The sequence below is a fragment of the Bombina bombina genome, chromosome 1 (assembly GCF_027579735.1).
Source record: "Bombina bombina isolate aBomBom1 chromosome 1, aBomBom1.pri, whole genome shotgun sequence".
Taxonomy (NCBI): Eukaryota; Metazoa; Chordata; class Amphibia; order Anura; family Bombinatoridae; genus Bombina; species Bombina bombina.
Genome location: NC_069499.1, coordinates 465,508,496 through 465,530,085, shown reverse-complemented (window position 1 = coordinate 465,530,085; position 21,590 = coordinate 465,508,496).

The following is a 21,590-nucleotide window of genomic DNA, read 5'->3' as shown; positions in this document are numbered from 1 at the left end:
ATCTTAAATATAAAGTAATATAGAATACAAATATAAAGTAAAATAGAATACAAAGCACAAAGTGTAAATGCAGCAGAACTGTCATGTCATACAGTTCTATATAGCACTGGTCTTATCTCTTCTTCACATACAGAAATGCAGGGAAACCCCCTTGGAGAAGAACAGTAAAATCTGCCTTTTAAGAATTTCACTAGGATCCTTGTAGTGCTGAAAGATCATTTTATATAATCTCACTTGAGCTGAGATCTTTAGATCATCAATCCCTGGGACAATTCAATTTTAAATTTAAGCCTTGCGCTTTCTCTTTTCGATTTTAATGCATTTAGATTTAGAAATCAGCAGTAATTTTACAAATTCTGATTATGCTTTGAAAGCTTCTTTGTTACTTTAACAAATAAAGAGCATACTTTGTGTATTTCTTAGTAGTTTTTTACAAATTACATTACACATTGTATTTGCTTTTTGTAAAATAAAACACAGCTTTAGAAAACGAAAGGGACAAGGGAGTTCCTTTGCTATGTCTGCAGCTCTCTCACAAGTCTCATGAAATGCTATAAGCATTTTACACAAGCTGCACTCAGTGAATCTTCTTGCCAGCTGTATCAGTCAAAGTTTTCTCAACATTCACAATACACTTATTTAACTGGCACAAAAGCAATATATACTAAAGTAGAGGCAAAAACAAGTTATCTTGTAGTAAAAACTTTTTAGTTTCATTTGTATTTGCTGTAAACTGACACTTTTTATCAGACCCAGGGGTTCTCCTGTTAACTTCTCTCTCCCCTGTGAAGTTCTGTATCCCAGTGAGCCTCATTACTTTCTATGGAAGGCATCTCTCATCTTTCAGGTTCAACCCTTTTTCTTAAATAATTCAGTGAACTCAGCCAATAAGAAGTCTGGACTATAGAAAGTAATGAGTTCTCTGTGAAACTGTCAGTTTTTCTGTTTTATTTTAAATAGAATCAATACAAAGTGCAATTTAATTTGTAAAAAATACACATACAGATACAAAGTATGAGCCTAATTTGTTAAAGTTACACAGAAACTGTCAAAGCATAATCCGAATGAGTAAAATCAGAATCCTAAATACACTGCTGTATACAAAATAAATATGGATTAAAATACAAAATAGAAACTGAAAGTCTTAAGTAAAATAGAATACAAACTATAAATGCAGCAGAACTCAAATGTCATGCAGTGGTTTATTGCACTGGGCTTGTCTCTTCTTCAAATCCAGAAATGCAGGTAATGCCCCTTGGAGAAATAAAGCAAAATCTGCCTTTTTAGAACCTTGCAAGGGATCTTGCAGTGCAGCTCATCTCATCTGATTGGAGAGCTTTATGTCATTGGCCCTAAGCATTGGCAGATATGTTATCCTATAGAAACACAACAGAAATGTATTCTAATTACAAGGTGTTTACTGTCCCTTTAAGTTCTAACTATAGCAAGTAAACAGGTAACAAGACTTGAAATTCCATTGGTAAAAATAGAACATTCAGATTGTCTAAGGAAGTGCTTCAAGTTGGGTGGTTTAAAACTTGGGTAAAGTTAAATTAATTTTGAAAACAGTTGATTGTTTTCATACAAAGTTAAATCAGCAAAGTTTGAGTGAGTTAAATGATTGGTTTGACAGTCGTCTTTCACAGGATAGGCTGCTTAATTCCATTTATAAGTACATGAAATAAAAAAGAAAGCTTTAATTAATTACCTTTTTACGAAAATGGGGGGGGGGGGGTTGGAGTCATTTAGTTTTGTTGAATTAATAATATTTGTTAGATATTTTCTATAACAAAATGATACTATTTTGTATATAAGTGCTATAATGTTTACTGTATATGGAATGTGTATTTTATTACAAAAAAGTTCTAATTGTTTAAAGTTATATTTATGTAGCAATTCTATAAAAGAAGATCTGTGCCGCTGTGAGATTGCATTTACAGGCTACAATAGTATGTCTGTAGAAATAGTTCCAAAGAATTTAAGTGGCTATCATTATGTTAATTATTTCAAACAGTCTATTCAAAAAGTAAACAAATCAGAATCTGTATTAAACTCAGTTAAGCTGAATATTTAACTCTCATAGCTGGAGTTAATATTCACAACTTCTTTTTAAATGGCTAATCTCTAAAAATTACACATAATTCTCTGTGACACCTGACAGTTCTAATGTAGAGTATGTTTTTAATTTGAGTGCTGTCCATCCTGCAGAATAAATAGACCCCTGGGTACAGATGTAAAGTGCATGTGGTCCTTTAAATTTTACTGCATAACAATTCCTCTTCACAAGTTTCCATCCCCCAAACAAGCCAAGAGCAGACAATAGATACATAAAAAAGGATCGCTGTACCTACCATCTGTAGGAGCAGCTGCTCTCCTGCATCTGTACAATATGTTTGAACTGAGAGCTTCACTAATCTGCATAATAAGGAGCAGTCTTATCCCACTCTAGCTAATAATCACAAGCAATCGATGTACTTCATTCCCCTACTGTATCAAACAACAAAGTTTCAATATGTTTACCATGTTCTTTAGATAGAGGACGAGGTCAAGGAAAAAGATAGCTGTGTTTACATATTGCCTGCAGCTACTCATTATATTTCAAATAATTTGAGCATGTTTCTGAATCAGTTTCTCAGGTTATTGTGTGTAATTGTTTCCTGATATTAGGTCCAAGGAAAATACAAAAGAGCTGTGATCTTGTGTACGTATAATATTAACAAAAGCTATGTTTAATTAGTCTGCTTCCAGACTCAATATTGATTAATGTAGCCCTGTAATAATTACACTTAATCAAGATAAAAGCTGGGAAATTGACATCATATACCTTACACAATAATCTTATACACAATAATCTTTGTTAATAAATAATAGCTTTCTCTAATTAAAATATTACGCTTTAGTTTCAAAATCAAAACTTGTAATGCTAAAATGACACTAATCTCCATACAATGTTTAATAATTTAATAATTTAATTATTTAATTTACTTGGGCTGGATTACAAGTGCGTCGCAAAAGGTTTTGCGCTGGCACAATCACGATTTTGCAAGTAATTTTCATTCCGCTGATATTACAAGTGCTGCAAAATCGCGATTGTGCTAGCTTAATGGCCTTTTATGCGTCAATCCTTTCCGCGATCTAAGATCTGTGGTAAACTGGTTTCCGAAAATAAAAATTTGCACAAAACACAACAAAAATACATTTCAAAGTACATTTGCGCTTGTAAATAATATTATTAACCCCAAAACTTACTTTACTTCTATTATCATTTTTTCTTCCTTCTCTTGCTATCTTTATTTAACAAGCAGGGGGTCGATCCGATATAAAGCGTCGCCCGCAAAAGCCGGCGACGCCAATATTATGCTGATTTGGTATCCTATATACGGCGTAACCTAGAAGTTACGCGCGTATATTTCTGCCGTCGCCCGTAGTTTTTTGGGCCATAGGCAGGTATACCAAACCAGCGCAGTTTGGTATCCAATATGCAGCGTAAGGACTTACGTGGCGAAAATGGAGAAAACTTACTCCATTTTCACCTTGCCACAAAAAGCAGCCGTAAGAAGCCTTACGCTGACTATTGGAGCCCCGTAACTCCCTAAACTAACTAGAAAATAAACCTAACACCTAACGCATGCGCAATGTCTATCTCCCTGTCAACCGCGATCTTCTAAAATAAACCTAACACCTAACGCATGCGCAATGTCTATCTACCTGTCAACCGCGATCCCCCCCCCCCCCCCGAAATCCCTAATAAAGTTATTAACCCCTAAACCGCCGCTCCCGGACCCCGCCGCCATCTACATAAACTAACCCCCTACTGTGAGCCCCTAAAACCGCCGCCATCTACCTTATCTATCCCCTAATCTGACCCCTTACACCGCCGCCACCTATATAAAAATTATTAACCCCTAATCTAATCCCCCTATACCGCCGCCAACTATATTAATATTATTAACCCCTAATGTAAGCCCCTTACACCGCCGCCATCTCTATTAAAATGATTAACCCCTAATTTAATCTACCTACCCCGCCGCCAGCTATATTATCTATATTAACCCTAAGTATATTATAGTTAATATAGGTATTACATTATATATATTAACTATATTAACCCTAATTATATTAGGGTTAATATAGTTAATATAGTTACTATAGTATTTATATTAACTATATTAACTCTATCTAACCCTAACTAAATTTATATTAAATTAATCTAATTCATTTATAAACTAAAATATTCCTATTTAAATCTAAATACTTACCTATAAAATAAACCCTAAGATAGCTACAATATATACCCCCCTGAAGATCTCCCTACCTTGTCTTCACCACACCGGGCCGAACTCCTGATCCGATCCGGGCGATGTCTTCCTCCAAGCGGCAAAGAAGAATTCTTCCTCCGGCGATGTCTTCCTCCAAGCGGCAAAGAAGAATTCTTCCTCCGGCGACGTCTTCCTCCAAGCGGCAGCAAAGTCTTCATTCTTCCGGCGGCATCTTCAATCTTCTTTCTTCGCTCCGCCGCCGCGGAGCATCCATCCTGGCCGACTGCTGTACTTGGAATGAGGTACCTTTAAATGACGTCATCCAAGATGGCGTCCGCCGAATTCCGATTGGCTGATAGGATTCTATCAGCCAATCGGAATTAAGTTGGAAAAATCTGATTGGCTGATTGAATCAGCCAATCAGATTCAAGTTCAATCCGATTGGCTGATCCGAACAGCCAATTAGATTGAGCTCGCATTCTATTGGCTGATCGGAACAGCCAATAGAATGCGAGCTCAATCTGATTGGCTGATTGGATCAGCCAATCGGATTGAACTTGAATCTGATTGGCTGATTCAATCAGCCAATCAGATTTTCTAACTTAATTCCGATTGGCTGATAAAATCCTATCAGCCAATCGGAATTCGGCGGACGCCATCTTGGATGACGTCATTTAAAGGTACCTCATTCCAAGTACAGCAGTCGGCCAGGATGGATGCTCCGCGGCGGCGGAGCGAAGAAAGAAGATTGAAGATGCCGCCGGAAGAATGAAGACTTTGCTGCCGCTTGGAGGAAGACGTCGCCGGAGGAAGAATTCTTCTTTGCCGCTTGGAGGAAGACATCGCCGGAGGAAGAATTCTTCTTTGCCGCTTGGAGGAAGACATCGCCCGGATCGGATCAGGAGTTCGGCCCGGTGTGGTGAAGACAAGGTAGGGAGATCTTCAGGGGGGTAGTGTTAGGCTTTTTTAAGGGGGGTTTGGGTGGTTTTAGAATCGGGGTATGTGGGTGGTGGGTTGTAATGGGGGGGGGATTGTATTTGTTGTATGCAAAAGAGCTGAATTCTTTGGGGCATGCCCCACAAAAGGCTCTTTTAAGGGCTGGTAAGGTAAAGAGCTTTGAAATTTGTTTAATTTAGAATAGGGCAGGGAATTTTTTTTATTTTGGGGGTTTATTATTTTATTAGGGGGCTTAGAATAGGTGTAATTAGCTTAAATATCTTGTAATCTTTTTTTTATTTTTTGTAATTTAGTGTTTGTTTTTTTTTGTAATTTAGTTTAGTTAATTTAATTGTATTTTTAGATAGATGTTTGTAGTTTATTAAATTTATTGATAGTGTAGGTGTATTTGTAACTTAGGTTAGGATTTATTTTACAGGTAATTGGGTAATTATTTTAACTAGGTAGATATTAAATAGTTAATAACTATTTAATATCTATTATACCTAGTTAAAATAATTAACAATTTACCTGTAAAATAAATATTAACCCTAACATAGCTACAATGTAATTATTAATTATATTGTAGCTATCTTAGGGTTTATTTTATAGGTAAGTATTTAGATTTAAATAGGAATATTTTAGTTTATAAATGAATTAGATTAATTTAATATAAATTTAGTTAGGGGTGTTAGGGTTAGATAGAGTTAATATAGTTAATATAAATACTATAGTAACTATATTAACTATATTAACCCTAATATAATTAGGGTTAATATAGTTAATATATATAATGTAATACCTATATTAACTATAATATACTTAGGGTTAATATAGATAATATAGCTGGCGGCGGGGTAGGTAGATTAAATTAGGGGTTAATCATTTTAATAGAGATGGCGGCGGTGTAAGGGGCTTACATTAGGGGTTAATAATTTTAATATAGATGGCGGCGGTGTTAGGGGCTCACTTTAGGGGGTTATAGATATAATATAGCTGGCGGCGGGGTACGGGAGCGGCGGTTTAGGGGTTAATAACTTTATTAGGTTGCGGCGGGGTACGGGAGCGGCGGTTTAGGGGTTAATAGCTTTTTTATTGTTAGGCTAGTGAGGGGGGATAGCGGATAGAGGGTTAGACAGTGCGGGCTATGTTAGGGAGGCGTGTTAGACAGTGCGGGCTATGTTAGGGAGGCGTGTTAGACAGTGCGGGTGTTTTAGACTTTAGTCAGGTTTTATAGGCGCCGGCAGTTTCTAACGTGGCGCAAGTCACTGGCGACGCCAGAAATTTGTACTTACGCAGATTTCTGGACATCGCTGGTTTGTCAGACTTACGGCACGTTAGCATCTGACGGCGACCTATATGGGATAGCTCGAGTTGCGAGCTGAAACTGCGGGCGACGCCGGTTCCCTCGCTTGCGCCGCAAACTGCGATCTATATCGGATCGCGCCCCAGGGATGTAAATCATAGGAGCCGGCCCATTTTTGGTTCAGACCTGGGTAGCACTTGCTTATTGGTGGCTAAATGTCAGTCACCAATAAACAAGCACTATCCATGGTGCTGAACTGAAAATAGCTCGGCTCTTAAGCTTAACATTCCTGCATTTTTAATAAAGATAGCAAGAGACTGAAAAAATTTGATAATAGGAGTAAATTAGAAAGTTGCTTAAAATTGCATGCTCTATTTGAATCATGAAAGAAAAAATTTGGGTTTAGTGTCCCTTTAACCAAAATTAAAATACCCCTAAATTAACTAAAAACAACTAAAAATCTACTAATTCATATCAGCCAATAAGAATGAAAGCTTTTTTCATTTCATTCTATTGGCTGATTTAAATTTGAAGATTCAAAGCAGCCAATAAGAATGCAAAGGTACGTATGTAGACTGCATGAAGATGACTACTGTGTTAAAGGTCTAAAGAGGACCACTGATGTCGCCACCGCCACCGGGATGAAGTTAGAAGATCGACTTCTGCTGGGATGAAGATGAATCAAGATGAGCACTGCCCATAATCATCAGTGAGTACCAACTTTGGAGTAAGTGTTATTATTAATTTTTTATTTTTGGGGGTGTTTTTTTTATGATTAGGGATTTTATTTTTTTGGGCAGCAAAAGAGCTGAATGCCCATCCAAATGCCCTTTTCAGGGCAATGGGTAATTTAGATTTTTTTTTTGTTAGGTTTTTTATTTGTTTTAGGGGGATTGGGGGTGGGGGGAGGTTGTAATGTTAGAGGGGTTATTGTTTAGTTTTTTTCAGAAAAAGAGCTGATTGCTTTAGGGCAATGCCCTACAAAAGGCTGTTTTGAGGGCTATTGGTAGATTATTTTTAGAATAGATTTTATTTAAGGGGTATAGGATTAAAAAAAAATATTTTTGGTAATTTCTTTATTTAGTTAGTTTTTTCTTTATTTTTCATTAATGGTAGGGAATTTTTGCATAATGTTAGTTTTTTTAGTTTTCTGTAATAGTAGTTTTTTTTTATCTGTAATGGTAGTTTTTTTTTTAAGGTTAGGATTTTATTTAATTTTACAGGTAAGTTTTTTTTAAGGTAGTTAGGATTTTTTTAGTTAATTTATGGGTATTTTAATTTGGGTTAAGTTAGGGGGTGCTAGGTTAGGGGGTTTGGATGTTACTTTATAACTTTGCGATGTTGGGGGATGGCAGTTTAAGGGTTAATAGTTTATTTAGGTATTTTGCAATGTGGGGGGTGGTGGTTTAGGGGTAAATAGTATTATTTAGTGTTTGTGATGGGGGGTGGTGGTTTAGGGATTAAAGGGCCACTAAACCCAAAATCCTTCTTTCATGATTCAGATAGAGAATACAAATTTAAACAACATTACAATTTATTTCTATTATTTATTTTGCTTCATTTTTTAGATATCCTTAGTTGAAGAAAAAGCAATGCACATGGGTGAGCCAATCACACGAGGCTTCTATGTGCAGCAACCAATCAGCAGCTACTAAGCATATCTAGTTATGCTTTTCAGCAAAGAATATCAAGAGAATAAAACAAATGAGATAATAGAAGTAAATTAGAAAGATGTTTAAAATTGCATTCTTTTTCTAAATCACAAAAGAAAAAATGTGAGTTTCATGTCCCTTTAATAATTTAATTTAGATAGTTTGCAATGTTGAGGAATGGCGGGTTAGGGGTTAATAGGCTAGGGGCTTATGATAGGGTCTTTTTTTCTCCATTGATTTCTTTGGGGAATGTGAAAATGCAAGGTAATTTGTGTGTTTAGCGCAAAATAAATATTTTTTTCAACTTGTAATACCAGCGGAACCCAGGGCTGGACTTGAAATAAAAAGCAGCCCTGGAAAAATATGAAGACCAGCCATATTTTCCATTGAGTCGATAGAATACACATGCCCCATTTTTCTCAAAGGGGATTACTGGGACACTCCTTCCCCAATATTTTTTCAGAATACAATTATATTACTTTGTATTAAATACAAATGTCAGATTGATGTTATATAGCAGCCCTACAACTCAATTGCATCCATTAATCACCCCTTTAAGTTGTAGCTTTCCAGCCCCAGTTGATGCAGCCCACTGGGAAGTCTCCTGGTATCCTGGTAGGCCAATTCGGCCCTGGCGGAACCCGGCAAGTGCAAAAAGACAACGCTAGTGATGTTTTCGCTAGCGCAAAAATAAAATTTACCACAACACTTGTAATCTAGCCCTTCGACTGTTATTTAGCTGAGGATGGACATTTTGGATTGGATGCTGTAGGATTCTGAAATCTGTACTCAATTTCATTATGTACTAACTTAATTATGAAGTGCGTTGTATAAGCCTTTTTGGAGGTTTTCAATTCAAACCCCTCCCAAAATGTTTAAAAAGAAAAACATAATAATACTATTATCGCATGCTTTTCAAATGCATTTCAATATGGGGACAATTCCATACTGGTATTCTAATCAATCAGAAAACACTTTTTTAGCAGCTTGTCAATGGATTTGTGAATTTTGTTTTATATTCTACACCCTAAACTTTGTGAAAACACATTTTTGTCTGTTTTTGGCAGACATTATCGTAAGTTGTATTATGCATGTTATGGGTCTCCTGTTCTATTTGCCAGATTTCATTGTTGGTCATTTGCCAATATGCCAATTGCAAATGTTGCATCAGGGGAACCAGGACAAACAGGTTTTATTTATTTTTTTACCAAATTGTGAGATGTTGGGGTTTGCTAGAGATAAAAATAGATCTCATGTCCTTTCATTTAAATCACAAACTAACTCATTATTGTGCCAAGTCTCAGGACCCTTAGGTGAATCTGATAGACAGACTAGTGGTTTCCTGGTTATGTAAACTGATTTAAATAATTATTACTCTATTGTATTGCTATCCAGAACATAAGCCAAAATTAAGCAGGAACAAGCCTCAGTATTTTGAGTGCTCCAGCAGGGCCTTTCAAGATTTGGTTTGTGGATCTAGTTCAGATGTCCTTGTACCGGCCTTGGAGGCTTCCTCTAAGAAGGAATCTTCTTTCTTAAGGTCACAAGGATCTCAAAATCTGAATTTGACAACCAGGCTATTGAACCCTTAGTACTGTCTCTGAGAGGTTTTTCTGATAAGATGTTTGACACCTTGCTTCAGACTATAACACATATCATCAGGAATGTTTATTATACGATTTGTAAAACCTTTTTCACTCGTGCTCGCAAAGATGCCTTTGGAATTCATTTAGAATCCATAGAGTTCTTGAGTTTTTGTGGGAGGGTTTAGAAAAAGGTTTTTTAAGGCTAGGTATTCATCTCTTTCTGTCGTGTTCTATAAGACAGACCTTTTCTCATGATCTGATCAGAATTAAAAAAGTTATTCATCTAGTTTCTCCTGTTGGAATCTTAATTAGGTTTTCTGTGTTCTTCAAACTCCTCCTTTTGAATCAATGCATGGTTTAGACATTCAACTTTATCCTGGAAGGTTCTTTTTTATTCTGGCTATTACATTTGGTTGAAGGGAAGACTTCCCCTCTGCTCATTACTGCTCATTCTGCTAGAGAAGTAGTCACTTCTTGGTCCTTTTGTAAGTAGACTGCTATTGATTTTCAAGATATCTACTTTCTCTTATTTGAACACTTTTTTGATGTTTTATCACTTTGATGTGTTTTTCTCTTCTGAGGCTACTTTTGACCGGAAAGTTCTGAGGCCATAGTGCCTGATCCGTAACATACCTACCTTAACCCGTTGTCCCATGTCATGGTGACCATGTGGATTTCACTGCTTGTGTATAGGTTATACTTATTTTGTACTTCTTTTGCCCTGCTTTATAGTTCCTGCTTTTGATGTTACTTCATCTGCTTTGCTATTTATATTGCTAAGGATTCATTGCAATTGGGAGAGATTTAAAGCTGTAGTAGGTTGAGGTGTCTTTTGCCTCCTCTTAGCGATCAGGACGGAAATTCCCAAATGTGATTATCATGGTCTTTCACCGCCATGAAAGAAATTAATTTATCAGGTAATGTTATATTATGTGCAAATATTTTGCAATGCATTGCCCAATTACTGATATATACTAGGTATATTTATAAAAAAAAGGATTTTAATGTAATTTTAATGGCCTACATTGTCTCTATGATTAATTAGCTACGTAATAGAATTAATAAATGTTAAATGTTTAATAAAAAACACATTTCAAACTAGCTTCCATTCATTTAGGTAGAAAAAAATGTTTTAATTAAATAATATATCCTAATTACAATTTAACACTCAAATTTGTTAAAGGTAAAATGAACAGCCAATAATAAAAGCACTACCTTTTGTTTTCTGAAAAATAGTGAAAGCAATGCTGGTCCAGTTTATTTTCCTGTTGTCCAATTGCAAGCTCCACGTTATGGGCTATGGATATACTGCAGGCACATTCAGTCTTTTGGGCAATTTACAGGAAAACAGTATTAGTGTGCAAAATTATACTGGTAATGATGCATTCAGTATTTGCTTGAATATCAGAGAGAACACTGAAGTGTTTGTCATTGCAATGACAATGGCCTGGCAGGTGTTGAGACACAGGATAACCACTTTGAAAGAGAGATATAACTAACCTTTTTAAAAAGGGAAGTCTTATATCTAACTGTGTTTTCTTAGGGTTATTATAGGGCTACCACTCCCAATGAATATGTATATGGGCATATGTCTTCAATTGTCCATATTATCACTTAATCGCTCCCATTGTATTTAACTCCTCAATTAAAAGGAAGCATCTCTTATTTCCAAGGAAAGCTTGTTTGCCACATATTGGAGCTAAGATGGGGGGCTCAGCTCAAAACACCCGAGAATAGTAGCAGACAGAGACAGTTGTTGGGTGTTGGCATCACAAGTACTAGTAGTGGTGGTGGTAAAAGCATTATTGGTGTTCTTAATGGACATGGAAGTCAAAAAGAAGAACTAGGGAGATTATTGAAGAAATTCAGCTCTTGGAAGAAAGCATAAATAGTACATATTTGCATGAACTTAAAGGGACAGTCTACAACAGAATTTTTATTGTTTAAAAAGACAGATAATCCCTTTATTACCCATTCCCCAGTTTTGCATAACCAGCACAATTATATTAATAACATTTTTACCTCTGTAATTACCATGTATCTAAGCCTCTGCAGACTTCCCATCTTATTTCAATTCTTTTGACAGACTTGCATTTGAACTAATCAGTGCTGGCTCCTAGGTAACTCCACGGGTGTGAGCACAATGTTATCTATATGGCACACATGAACTAACATCCTCTAGTTGTGAAAACCTGTCAAAATGCATTCCGGTAAGTGGCGGCCTGCTCAGAGCCGTTGCTAGCACTCACCTATCTTGAGAGCAATCTGGGGGCTCCCATCAACTCCCACCCCAGCAATAGGGCCTGTATAGTGACAGGCATCACCGGGGCTTCCCGTTACGTGCGGTGACGTCACACGCAATGATTTGATGACGTCACTGCACAACTTTATTTAAAAATTACAATGGACAAGATAGGGAAAGGGGGCATGCTGCTTAGAAGCCTGTATCTCAGCAACCTAAGCAGCTACAGACCCCCAAGAATCGCCTAACCTTTTCAACAGTATAGGTCTTGGGGATCTGGGGGGGGGGGGGGAGAAAAATATATATATATTTTTTAAATAGTAAAAAACAAAAAAATAAATAAATCTAGCTTAGCACTCAAAGGGTTAAAGGCTAAGAAATTAGCATATGTGCCTGCCTAGGTTTACATTTCAACTAAGAATACCAAGAGAATAAAGCAAAATTGATGATAAAAGTAAATCGGAATTTGGTTAAAATGACATGCCCTATCTGAATGATGAATGAAGTTTATTTTTGACTAGACAATCCCTTTAAGCAGAACTTTTAACTACCCAGGAAGCTCTAGCAATGTTTTCTAAGTAGATTGGAACATTTTAGGTTGGTGTGAAAAACTGGAATGATTATTTCCTTGAAATGTTATTAGGTTTTACCAGCTTCTGAACAATATTAGTTTTTTCATATAATGAAAATTGGGTTTAAATTGATATGTGTGTCTAATAATAGAAAGAATTTATTATACCCTTTTATTATGTCACTAATACTCTTAGTAACTCTTTGTTTAACTCATATGAAGGAGCAACGGCCTTAAGACTACAGCTCCTTAACTAGAGTTTAAAAACCTTTCATGCAAGCCTGAATTGTTCAGGCTCCGAAGCTGCATCCCCAGCTTTATAAATGTAGCTCATAGGTTGAGGAGAAGTTAAGTAGCTTTGGACCTAAGGTAGCCCACTCATGCAAGCCTGAAACACTTGGCCCTCAAAGCTGCATTCACAGCTTCATAAATGGCGCCCTCTGCATTTAGATCTATTGCAGGGGGCTAAACACAGTTGCAAAGGAATGATAGATTTACAATATATAGCAGAATTATTTAAATTTGATTAAAGTAATGATCAATTGTTTAGTTTACAATATTGCATTGTATTTATATTACTCTTAGTTGTATGGGCATTTGAGTCTCCATAGGGTATCATTAATGTGTAAAATAACCATTTATTTAACACAACACTGTAATATGATTAGAATCTTGGAATGTAAAGCAATTATAAATCGCAGACTAATTGCATGCCCAATAAAATGCAATATTAAGGTAAACAATATTATATTGGCCTTTGATCTGTTACATAGTTTCATGTGTGTTTATTTAGAATGTTATCAACACTATTTCTCAGGGCTGCATTATAAAGTGAATATAGGTCAATTAAAACAACAGTGGCGCAAGTATGACCTTTTCATGAATGAGTAAACAATGTCCTACACTCTAATAATCTCACAGGGATGCTTTGATATTGCCTGCTCAAGCAAAATGATCTTTTAAGCAAATAAAACACTTGAAACTGATTCCAATAAAGCAATTTATTTGGTTATAGTAACAGAACAATGTTAAAAGTAGTTATGGTCAGTAATGCAAACATTTTTAAGGTTGCAATTGCTTAAAAAGGTGAAGACTTCTAAATTACAAATTGAAAGAATATTCCATCCCAAACAAATGTGCACATAAAGAGACATTAATGTAAACTAAATGTATATAATACATAATGAAACATAAACAATTAAACTTGTTGAACATATTTGCATGAAATGAAAGGGTGTCTATTCCAGAATGTTTATTGTTTAAAAAGATAGATAATCCCATTATCCCATTCCCCAGTTTTGCATAACCAGCACGGTTATATTATTATACTTTTTACTTCTCTGATTATCTGTAGTTTTTACTTCTCTGATAATGTAGGTAGCCTCAAATGCTAAGTTGGGGAATGGGTAATAAAGGGATTATTTATCTTTTTAAACAATACAAATTCTGGTGTAGACTGTCCATTTAAAATAGTTTCTTAGTTAGCTAGATTACAAATGGCGCGCTAACTGTTGTGCACGAGCGAAAAGGGGTTTATTAAGGCTGTCTACATGCGGCGAGTTTTTCGCTTGTATTACAAGTTGAAAATAAATGTGGTCGCTTGAGCACAATTGAAGTTACCATGCATCGGGTTAGCGCCACCTCAGAACTCTGGTTAACACATCAAAAATACATTACAAGTGCAGTTAAACACATAATTACACCATCTGATAAAAAATTTTTTTAAAAATATTAAACAAAAAAGTTTGCAAGGGCTCAAACACATGAGGTTTCAGGTGTTAAAAGAAAAATGCAGGCAAAGGACTTTAACATAGAGATACATACATATACATGTCTAAAAATGGATATGACTATATATATATATATATATATATATATATTTATATTGTGTGTGTATTACAAGTAGAAAGTAAAAATTGTTTTGCTTGTGCACAAACCCAATGCACACAAAAGGCCTAAGTTAGAATATTGTGACCGGGTTAATGTATTCCCCTATAGAATTCAATAGAGCGCGTAAACTGGTGCGCAAACCCGATTGCATTTTCTCAAGTGTGCTAACCTGACATGCAAATATGAATATTTCACATTAAAATGTTCTTCACATGGCAGAATATGTTCTATTTATTCAGAAGTACATGTTTCTACATATATCTGATGGTATTTTGGTACAATATATATCTATACTTATATATATAGATGATTCTATATAAGTATAGATATATACAGATATATATAGGAATATCTATTTATAAATACTTAGATATTTCTCTATATGAAGAACATTGGAATGTGACATATTTACATTAAATACATAGTTAAACACTTTACTAAATATGAATATTGCATAAATATGATTTTACATGTTTTCATCTACTTGACTGCACAGTGCTCCAATGCACTTATATGTATATATACAGTATATATATTTTATATATATATATATATATATATATATATATCTACATATGGGAACATATTTATGTGTTTTTTTGTTTATATATGTCTGTAAATACAAATATACGGATATAAATACATAAATATATCTGTGTACACACACAAACACACACACACACACATATATATATATATATATATATATATATATATATATATATATATATTGCTATATTAAAGTGATGGTAAACTTAACCTAATCAAATGCCATATACTGTATGTAATGTTTGCCATTAAAAAAGTAAATGTGTACTTTCTTTTTAATCTCTCAGTGAACGAGTTAAATTCATGTCTATAGTAAGGCTTTTATTACAATGTTATGCCAGCCCACTGGGATGAACTCTTTTTTTTTATGACGATTTCAATGAACATCCAATCAGTGTGTGTGTCATATGACACTCTTGAAGTTCAGCCCTTTGAAAGCCCTTAGGAAGCCTATGTAGAGAGTGGGTGGGACTGTGCTCTAAGTCACAGCTCAGCCAAAAGAGGAAATGAAGGGGGCGAAGGAACACCAAGTAGGATTATAAATCTTTTATTATAAAACATATATACACTCTTTTAAAAAAGAAATATGCAGTTTTGCTTGTACACTAATACATTTGTCATTGCAACATTCGTAAAGTTGCATCAAAGCATCAACAGACCAACGAGAAACTGCCTTTCTGGCCTCATCGACCTCGCAGTCTGTCAATATATTCTAATAAATGGGGTGGATCTGCAAAGTGCCGGTGAGTGGAAATGAATCTCTGATAGGAGATAATTGGGAGCGCTATGTCAACAAAACATTGCTGACATCGGCATTTGTCAGCACATTCAGTGGCGTATTTGTTGTGTTCCTACACAGCGCAGGCAGTGTGCTCACTGAATCCAAAGACGGTTTATGTGTCGGAAAACTTAAAAAAATGCCTGTGGGACCTAACTGTATCTACACCTACACTACCTACTTCACACTGTTAAGTCTCGCCACTGAAAAGGTGGCGAGACAAATATAGCTTACACCCTACTCGTAACCTGTACTGCAGATATTAGAATATTTCACACTGCTGATGATGTATTGTTATGGAGGTTTACCAATTAAATTACAGGTTACTCCCCCTGTAACAGCTGGCTAACTCCCACAGAATGCCTACACCTATGTCATACTCTAGCTATACTCCCCCTGGAATGCCCAGCTAACTCCCTAATACCGCCTACACCTATGTCATATGTTAACTACACTCTCCTGGGACACCCGGCTAACTCCCACAGACCACCTACATAATGTCTGCAATCTACCTGACTAATAAAGTATACAAAAACCTCCCTATTATAATTATAGGAGCAATGTAGAAGTTATTTTTTAATTGATTATTTTAAACATAAATATATAATTTAAACAATATATTTATGCTTAAAATAATAGAAATAAAAAAAAATGCATTTTAAATTAGATACAATATTTAAAATAATATACATTATACATGACAATGCATATAATTTTAACATCATATATACATTTAATACTAAAATAAATTATTAACCCCTTACGCTCTCTCAACCCCAGCGATACCTACACTATTAACCCCTTATCTGCCATAACCTAAATACCTAGCCACCACCTAACCTATTAACCTCTACACTGCAAAAAACCCCAATACAAAAACCCACCCAACGCAAACTACTCCTACACTACTTAACACCTAACCCCCACCTCTAAGCTAACACCCCAGAAGTTACAAAAAAATAACAAAACCTAACATTACAAAAAAATAACTACCAAAAATAAAAAAACACAATTATGCCTATATCAAAATAAGGCCCCCTTTAAAAAAAAAAAAACTAAAAAAAAAACTAAAATAACACTGAGTTACTATAACAATAGCCCTTAGAAGGGCTTTTTTTAGGGCATTGCTCTAAAGCACTGGTTTTCAAACCTGTCCTCAGGCCTGACTATTAGGCCATGTTTTGTGGATATCTGAACTAGAGCACAGGTGAAACAATTAGGTGATTAGTAAACATGCGGCCAGATTACAAGTTTTGCGTTAAGAGGGGTGCGGTACTAACTTGCATGTTATTGTCACCGCCCACTTACCTACAGAGCTGGTATTACAGGTTTACAAAAACCCGGCGTTAGCAGGCAAAACGTAAGCGTAAAGCAAAATTATGCTCCATACTGCACTTCAATACCAGCGCTGCTTAAGTCAGTGGTGAGCTGGTTGTATGTGCTCGTGCACGATTTCCCCATAGACATCAATGGGGAGAGCCGGCTGAGAAAAAGTCTAACACCTGCAAAAAAGCAGCGTAAAACTTAGTAACGCAGCCCCATTGATTCCTATGGGGAAACTAAATTTATGTTTACACCTAACACGAACCCCCTCGAGTCTAAACACCCCTAATCTTACACTTATTAACCCCTAATCTGCCGCCCCTGACATCGCCGACACCTACATTATACTTATTAACCCCTAATCTGCCGCTCCGGACATCGCCGCCACTATAATAAACATATGAACCCCTAAACCACCACACTCCTGCATCGCAAACATTAGTTAAATATTATTAACCCCTAATCTGCCGCCCCTAACATCGCCGCCACCTAAATACAATTATTAACCCCCTAATCTGCCGCCCCCAACATCGCCACCACTATACTATATTTATTAACCCCTAAACCTAAGTCTAACCCTAACACCCCCTAACTTAAATATAATTAAAATAAATCTAAATAAAACCTACTATTAATAACTAAATAATTCCTATTTAAAACTAAATACTTACCTATGAAATAAGCCCTAAGCTAGCTAAAATATAACTAATAGTTACATTGTAGCTAGCTTAGGGTTTATTTTTATTTTACAGGCAAGTTTGCATTTATTTTAACTAGGTAGAATAGTTACAAAATAGTTATTAACTATTTACTAGCTACCTAGCTAAAATAAATACAAATTTACCTGTAAAATAAAACCTAACCTAAGTTACACTAACACCTACACTACACTACAATTAAATAACTTACCTAAATTAAATACAATTAACTAAATTAAATACAATTACCTAAATTACAAAAAAAAACACTAAATTACACAAAATAAAAAACAAATTACAAGATATTTAAACTAATTACACCTAATCTAATAGCCCTATTAGAATAAAAAAAAACCCTCAAAATAAAAAAAAACCCTAGCCTAAACTAAACTAACAATAGCCCTTGAAAGGGCCTTTTGCGGGGCATTGCCCCAAAGAAATCAGCTCTTTAACCTGTAAAAAAAAATACAAACACCCCACCAACAGTAAAACCCACCACCCACACAACCAACCCCCAAATAAAACCCTAACTAAAAAAACCTAAGCTCTCCATTGCCCTTAAAAGGGCATTTGGATGGGCATTGCCCTTAAAATGGCATTTAGCTCTATTGCAAGCCAAAGCCCTAACCTAAAAATAAAACCCACCCAATAAACCCTTAAAAAACCTAACACTAACCCCTGAAGATCCACTTACATTTTTGAAGAGCCGACATCCATCCTCAACGAAGCTGGGAGAAGTCCTCATTGAAGCAGAAAGAAGTCGTAACAAAGCCGGGAGTCTTCATCCAAGCCGGCAGAAGTGGTCCTCCAGATGGGCAGAAGTCTTCATCCAGACGGCATCTTCTATCTTCTTCCATCCGGCGCGGAGCACGGAACAGCCAATAGAATGTGAGCTCAATCCTATTGACTGATTGGATCAGCCAATAGGATTGAAGTTCAATCCTATTGGCTGATTGCATCAGCCAATAGAATTTTTTCAACCTTAATTCCAATTGGCTGATAGAATTCTATCAGCCAATCGGAATCTAAGGAACGCCATCTTGAATGACGTCACTTAAAGGAACCTTAATTCGTCGGGTAGTCGTTGGCAGAAGAGGATGCTCCGCGCCGGATGTCTTGAAGATAGACCCACTCTGCACCGGATGGATGAAGACAGAAGATGCCGTCTGGATGAAGACTTCTGCCCGTCTGGAGGACCACTTCTCCCAGCTTGGATGAAGACTTCCCCTGGATTCGTTGAGGACTTCTTCCCGCTTCGATGAGGACTTCTCCCGGCTTCGTTGAGGATGTATGTCGGCTCTTCAAAAATGTAAGTGGATCTTCAGGGGTTAGTGTTAGGTTTTTTTAAGGGTGTATTGGGTGGGTTTTATTTTTAAATAAAAAGATTGCTTTGAAAAGGGCATTTATTTGGACATAATAAGGGCATTTGGCAGGGCAATACTATAAATAAATGACAGCTCTTTTGCTATCCAAAAAATGAAAAACGTATTCTGAAAAAACCCAGCCTAATCTAAGAAATAGGTTGTCCTGAAAATGGCATTTGGTAGGGCATTGCCCTAAAGTGAATTTAGATCTTTCATTCTATTGGTTGATTGGACTAAGAATTAAAAAAAACCAGCCAATAGAAATGAAAGGGCCCCCGTATATAAGGAGGAACGTTGCATTCAAGCTTCAGTGTGCAGCAGTAGTGACCTTATGAACAGTACCTCTGCAAAAAGAAAGATACGAACAAAAGAAGAATTGGATGGAAGATTGAAGGAGGAAGAAGATGACATCTTGAAGATGAAGAGAACCCCACTGGAGGACCGCTGTCATTAAGAAAGAAGAGAAGCACCGCTGGAGTACAAACTTTGGGGTTTAGCATTAGGATTTTTTTGGGGTGGGTTTTTTTATTTTTAAGCTAAGGTTTTTTTTCCCTTTTTAAGTTTTTTTAGTTTAGAATTTTTTTAGAATAAATAGGGATTAGTTTATTTTTTTTAGCTAAAAGAGCTAAAATCACTTTAGGGCAATGCCCTACTAAATGCCCTTTAGATTCATATTTTTAAGAATAGATTTTTCTTTTTTTGGGCAGCAAAGAGCTGTAATTTCTTTATGGCGCTGCCCTACAAAATGTCCTTCTAAGGGCATTGCCCAACCAAATGCTCTTTTCATGGCACTCTTTTTTAGGATAGGGTTATTATATAAGTTTAGTTTTTTTTTGGATAAGGCTTTTTTTGGGGGGGGTACTTTTATTGTAGAATGGGGTTATAGTTTTTAGGTGAAAAAGAGCTATGTCACTTTAGGGCAATGACCTACAAAAAGCCCTTCTAAGGGCTATTGTTATAGTAACTTTTAGTGGTAGATTAGGGTTTTTATTTTCGGGTGGTTGTTTTTTTTTTTTAAAGCGGCCTTTAGTTTTAGTACAGGCTTAACTGTGTTTTTTTTATTTCTGGTAGTGTTGTTTTTTTCTGTAATGTTAGGTTTTGTTATTTTTTGTAAATTTAAGTAGTGTTAGCTAAGAGATGTGAGGAGTTAGGTGTTAGGTAGTTAAGAAGTGTAGGGGTAGTTTACATTTGGGGTTGTGGGTATATAGGGGTAAATAGGTTATGGGGTCGGTGGCATAGGGGTTAAGCAGTGTAGGGGGTGTTTGCAGTGGGCTATAGCGGTATCGGGTTAAATGGTTATTGACTGTATAGCGGTTAGTTAGTGCAGGGTTAGTTTGCGGTGGTAGGTTACGCAGGTTTAGGGGTACATAGGTATATTTATTAGGCTTGGTGCTATATATTTAAAAGGAATCTTTTACTTTACAACACCAATGTCTGTGCTGATGCTGCTTGGATTATTTAGCCAGCATTGCTACCCATTGCGATGTATAGTAAACCGCCTCTCAGCGATGTTGCCTTTAAAGGATAATGTCGGAACTTCTGAATATTTCGCCAGCATTCTCGATTGCGCATCGGATACCTTTTAAATATATTGCCGCCTCGTAGTACTGTCGATCATTGGGGCATAAGTCATTAAATAATGCAGATTTGAATGTCATCCAATCAAAGCTCAGAGATGGGCTATACATTTCTCTTTTGCTATGAAAGAAGATAACTGATTACATAGTAGTTTAAAGAGACATTAAACTGCTGGGCACATTTACCCTTGAATGGTTACTACTCACTATATTATTGCATTTCATCCTATTCCTGAAGCTCTTTTCAAAACCGTTCTCCTGTTTTAATAGCTTAAAAGTGCCAGATACTGAAGCTCCGCCTTTTTGTGCTGGGGGCTGCCATCTTGGAGCTCAGGTATTCTCACAGCCTGTGAGAGAGGCGTCATAATATTTAGAGTGTGGCAAAAAATAAGATATTGCTAGTGCACAAATAGCTCCCTTGAGTTATTGCTGTATTTTTAAAACTTACACTTTATTATGTTATTAAAATGTAGGATACCTCGGTTCTAAGAACCTACAAATAGATTACACAAATTTACACAGTGAAACCTAAACATGTAAGCTCCAAAAAATAGAGAAGGTAGCTTACAGCAATACCCCCGGTATTCCTGGCCGATAACCGGTCAAGTCGGAGTCAGTTGGGGGTATGCAAATCGGCAGGTTTCAATAAAAACCAAAAGAAAAATAAACTGATACATGTTTCGGCCCATATACAGACCTTTCTCCAACCTATCTGGTCAGAAAAAGAGTTGCAATACTACAGTGAATCAGTCCGTCCGGTTTTTGATAAATTGGCCCCCATGTATCCTGCACATTAACTGCAAGCAAATGATACAGTGATATAAAAGTGGGCAATATTACTGATCTGTGAGTGTGCAAT